Source organism: Tetrao urogallus, assembly GCF_951394365.1.
Source record: "Tetrao urogallus genome assembly, chromosome: 1".
NCBI classification, from domain to species: Eukaryota; Metazoa; Chordata; class Aves; order Galliformes; family Phasianidae; genus Tetrao; species Tetrao urogallus.
The window spans coordinates 125,257,103-125,263,102 of record NC_136813.1 but is presented as its reverse complement, the minus strand read 5'-3'; positions in this window follow the sequence as shown (position 1 = coordinate 125,263,102).

Below are 6,000 nucleotides of genomic sequence, written 5' to 3'. Positions count from 1 at the left end.
GAGTTTGGCAGCTGAGTTCTCTGACCTTGAGTGAATTCAGTACAACAGAACTTCTCTCCTTTCTCACTCGTGACTTGCTGCAGAGAGGCAATACCAAGCATGGCAGGAGTCTATGTCATGGCTGATCTAATGAAACAGCCCAGACCATTTGGGTATACCAGCTAACTATGCACTTCCAAGGGTATCTCTACCTTGTATTCCCCATAGCAGCTTGCACTTGAGAGCATTTATCTCTAATTACTTGTGAATTGTTCTTGTTTTCTCTATGAAAAAGGGTTAAATACTTGGCAGATCTTTAATACATGGTAGAGGGGAAAAAAAAAACATGGTGGTTGTTGTTTTTTCCCCTCTATCATAATGAGCAATGCTACCTAGAGTTGGTATATGGCATCTGTATGTATCTGTAATGCATCTTCATTTCTTTCAGTGTAACAATTTTATAAAACCTGTATATATAAGAACTGAACGTGAATCTCATATATGATCAAAAAGATCAATAAGATATAGGACCATAGCATTAAAGACGGAATAGCTCAACATTTCAAATTGTATCTGTGGGAGTTTGTGACCATTCTATTGTTGGCAATTTATTGGAACACACAGAGTTTGGGTTGATTACACTTAATTTCAAGTGGTTTAAGCAGAGGGCAAAGACTGTCAACCTTCTGTCACTTCTCAAGCGTCTTCACGTGATTTTACTTCGCTGTTATAACTTTGAAAATTTATCTGCAGAAATCGTGTGTGGCCTCTCCTGGGAAGACATGTCAGAACAGGGAGAGTTCAAATGTATCTAAAAAGGAGTCTGTTTCTGAATGCAAACATTTGGCAAAACAGCATTGTGGCAAACTGTAAATACAGTGCTATGTTTCTTCTAATTGGTTACATGCAGGGAATAAGAACTTGGGTGAACACTTTTATTCAGTATGCATGCGAGCGTTTAGTGCTACTGCAGTGCTCACTCAGTTTCTGTTCCTCTGTATATACAACAAGTAGCACGAAACTTAATTCTTGAGAGGAGGATGTTTATGAAGAATTCAAGGATACTAGCTGCGAAGGGCTACACCGAGAAGGGCTGAAATCTCTCTTGGAGCAGGTGGCTGAAAAATTAAGATATCAAACTCCACATTAATTTGAGCTAATCAACTGATTGGGTGTCTGATCAGCAGAACTTATCTGACCCTGTAATTTTCATGGTTTCTAGGTAGCTAGTTTCCAGCATTCCTGAAAATGCAGCATGATATGATGAATAAATCTCTGACCAATGGATGTGTACAAAATCAGTGATTCTTGCAAGGATCTCTGCCTTAGAGTGTACAAGGCCTAGATACCTTTGCAAAGTCCTTCCTAGAGGATCTGTCACTGTGCAGATCTATATTGCCAATACCCCAGTGATGGGTCAAAATGTAATGAAGGATAAATTAAATGTTAGTGAGCAAGAACTGGTACTCTTCTGAAGTGGCATGGCATCACAATGAGGATTAAATAGAATTGAAAACTAATAACATCATCAAAATATTAGTAGCTGTGGCTCAGAGAGCTGCTCTACTTCCTATTTCCCTAATCCTTTCCTCTAGCTTTCCAAAGTATAGCACATAGCATTCCTTGCCTGCCATCATCCTGCTGGTCATCTTAGCCCACAAATATGAAGAGCTTAATCTTTAGAAAGGAACAAGTCAGACCATCATTACGTTCTCTGTGGATGTAAATTCAATATTTTCTTAGAACAACACAAAAACAACAACAGAAATTACACCTTTTCTGCATATTATATAATGCATATTGCATTATATGTGGCCTGGACCTGGCAGTATGAAAGTATGATTGGATTATTATTAGAAGAAGACGAGGTCTATCTTTTATTTGTTGAGGTTCACTCTTTTTTTATTAGCACAGAGATCTCCTAAAAGGAGTCTGGTAGAGGACCGCAAAGGTTATAAAGGTCCTGGAGCATCTTCTGTATGAGGAAAGGCTGAGTAACCTGAGTCTGCTAAGCCTGGGGAAGACTGAAGGAGGATCTGATAAATGTTTATAAACACCTAAAGGGAGGTGGGAGGCAAATAGATGAGGCCAGGCTCTTCTCGGTGGTGTGTAGGGATAAGAGGAAAGGCCTAAAACTTGAACATAGGAAGTTCCATACTGACATGCAGAAGAACTTCTTTATGTAAAAGATGATGGAACACTGGAACAGACTGCCCAGAGAACTTGTGGAGTGTACCTCTCTGGAGATATTAAAGACCTGGCTGGATGTCTAGCTGTGCAGCTTATTTTAGGGTAGCTGCTTTAGCAGGGGGGGTGGACTTGATGATCTCTTGAGGTCCCTTCCAAAACCTTGATTTCTGTGCAATTCTGTGAAATATAATGACAGTAAGAGCAAAGCTATGCAGAGCCTCTATCCTTTACTGGATGTGGCAGGGAATGTGACCACTGAGGATAAAGCTGAGGTTCTCAGTGCCTTCCTTACATCTGTCTGTAAAAGTCAGGTCAATTATCCTCAGGGTACTCCACTGACCTGACCTGTAAGTCTGGGATGAGGAAGAGAATAAGCCTTCTACAGTTCAGGTGGGACCTCTCTGCTTGACCAGGAACACTGATAGATGGTGGAAAGTGGCTTGGCAATCACCTCTGCCTGCTTCCTCAGCACAATTGGGTGGATCCCATCTGACCCCATGGACTTGTGACAGTCCAGGTGGAGTAGTAGGTTCTTCTTGGATATTAGGATGAATTTATTCTCCATAAGAGTGGTGAGGCGTTGGAATGTGCTGCCTGGGGAAGTGGTGGAATCACTGTCCCTGGATCTGTTTAAGGAAAGGGTATATGAATACTTAAGTACAGTTTAGTGTGGAAATATTGGTGGCAGGTGGTTGGTTGGGCTTGATGATCTTGGAGGTCTTTTCCAACGTTGGTTATTCTACGATCATTGTCCAACCACACCGAGTACTGAATGATCTTGATCCTGTGCCCACACACACAACTAATGTTTTTCTTTGCCTGACAGAAATGCCACCATAGAAGAGCTGGTGGAAACAGAGGGTCACATAGGTGGCACCAACCCAACTCTGCCCGCAGATGGAGCAGGTCCAGTCTGATGCCACATCCATGGCCCCCAGCTTTGCTGCAGGCTGAGGAGAACTGAGGGCTGGAGGGTTCTCCTCTCATTGGTGCTGCAGCAGGCAGAAATTTTTACAAACTACAAAAGAGAGAGAGAGAGGCAAGAGCTGCTGCTGGCAGCCCCACAGCACAACCCAAACAAGGCCTTGTTTGGTGATCCAAGTCTCACAGATATCCTTGACTGGAGTCCAGGTATGAGCCCATGCTGGACTCTGCTAGTACCCAAATTTATATATTGAGGGTCACAGTTATCTCTCACTGGCATTACAGCGCCTTGGTTGATGGCCTCATAGTCCGTTGCTGCATGTATTCAGGCACCAGCCTGGGCCTTCACCAGCCTCCATCATTCACTGATATTTCCTTTGTGATGGTGATATACTCGGGAAAATAAAAATTGCATGTGTTTACTATTTCCACAATAATCCATCTTCCATGAACTGTTTAAGCTTTCTGAAACTTAGAGAGACATTTCTTGTTTGCTCTGGTTTGGTTGCAGAACATACTGTTGGCAATCTCTAGATCAGGATTGCTTTTATACCAAGTGCTCATATCACAGCAGGTTGTTTGCTCATGCTTTCCTCCCCAGTGTAGTCTACAGGACCTTCTTTAGTGGGGAGTTGGACTAGATGATCTTCAGAGGTCTCTTCCAAACCCTACAGTTCTGTGATTCTGTGACTCATTCAGTCTTTTCAGCATGCTGACTGTTCCCTGCAAAGTGATGTGTTGCTCCTTTACAAGGATATGATATAGGGCTAGAACTGTTAGGTTTTTCTTTGTGATTAAGGTTTTTAAATTAGAAGCTTTTGCCAGCTTTTCCTCTGACTTCTTAATTTTTCACTCTTAATAATACAGTTAAGGATCAGCAACAGCTCAAGTGCGACAGCACTGTTTTGTACCATTAGTCAAGATGTTATTTTGTAACAATGTTCAGGACTATATTTTCTTTTTTTTTTTTTTTTTTCCTGATCTTTGTCTGCAAGCTATGACTTTCCTTTTTCTTTTTTTTTCTTTTTCTTTTTTTTCAATTTTAAACAGGACGTTATTCTGATGTGGATATATTAGTTGAGGTATGCCAGAGATGTCTAAATATGCCCTACTGAGGTATCCAGCCCTCCTGAGGTATCCAGAACTTTTAAAGCTACATAAAGAAATACTTCCACATATTTCCTGTGAGAAAAAGCAAACTTCATTAGTTCAGTCAGAAATATTAAGTGAAGGGATCAATGCAGAATGTCTGATCTATGTGTGCTCCCTTAGGGCTGAGCACTTTTCAGTCCATGTCACTTGGGCCATGACAATGTGAGCGCTCAGCCTCCTGGAGAAGGGAAGGAGCACAAAGGAGCTCAAAAGAAAAGCACAGGTTTAACTTAAAGGCACTACTGTAATTAATTATAATTCTTAAGGAATATTGCATGATACCTTTCCTGCCTGTGAAAGTACATAGGATTTTGTACAGTGGATGCTTGAGGCATGTCTCTTGTGTCCTGTGCTATATAGCCCAGAGACAGAAAGATTTCTGCCAGGGCATTCTCAAAGGATCTATTCTGGCTGATGCTGAGACAGGAAAAAACCCTTCCCATTGCACGTAAACATGGGTGGAAATTACCAGGCTCTTGCCTCTACCTGCTAAGTGGACCTTCCCATCACTCACTCAACTGCTTGCCTGTAACCAGTCATTCTAAAAGAAAATAAACACTGTGAACGCAGTTTTAAACCTGGTGTCAGCTCAGTATTCAGTCTGCTTGCAGCCTGAATGAGATAAGCAGGCTCTGAGCAGTCCAGTACCACTGCTGCTAACGGCAGGGTGATGAGCCACACTGTGCACCAGGCTGGCAGGCAGCTTGCACAGCCAGAGAACTCCTTTAAAGTGAGCCTGGATCTCTCCATATGGTGCTGCAGCTTAAAGCATAAATATACAGAATATTTGTCATCTATCTGCCTTTTCCCCTACTTATTCAAAAATTGGTTCAGTAATATTTGCATGTTTTAAAATGTATTTCTTCTGCTTTGTTTTCTCATGTTATGTTCATTTTCTCTTTCAAGAAGATTTTACCACAAGTAAAAAATAATGATTGAATGAGCACATGCATAATATATAAAAAATTGTGAAATACCTGTTGACAGAGGAAACCTGTTTAAAAGCTAAGCTTATCTGGCTGGAAAAGAGAAACACTGTGTGAGGGCTTTGTATCCTCTGGTACAACCATGTGGGATGTGTGCATGAAATGCTTATCCAGGAGAAGAAATATTCAGAGATTTTCTACTGAAAGTAAATGAAAGCAAATAGATAGCCTGACACATGCCTGGCATTGTCCCCAATAGGGACCTGTGAATATTCATGTGCATCAGGCTGTGCATTACACAGCCTATATCTGCCAGTGTTCCTCATCTTCCCACACTCTTATGAATTTCTCTCTTCCATCTTCTGCATTGTTGCAATCATTTACTCACTGTCAAGACATATGTGCTGTGATAACATCCACAGCCTTTGTTACTTTCTCCAGTGTTTCTCCTTCTGGGCTGGTTATTCTGTTTCTTGCTTTTAAAAAATAAACAAATGAATAAAAATAAAAAAAAATTAAAAAAAAAATCTTATTTCTAGGTTTTCTCTAATCAGTAAACCATCTGCTTCTTTATTTCATTCCTCTGCCCCTACTTTATTACTTTAATGTTACACAACGGAGTGTATTATGTCTGGAGTGTGAGGAGTAGTACTAGCTCCAGAGATTTTACTGTGTAAGCAGTAAAACCAAACCAAGGGCAGAGGTTAATCTCTGACAGGTCTGAGACCAACCTGGGATCAGAACCTGTTTTCTGACCTCTAGCTCAGGGCACCAAGTCAAGTGTTCCAGTGTCCTTAATTAATACCACTTTTCTTTTCCTCTTGAGCCT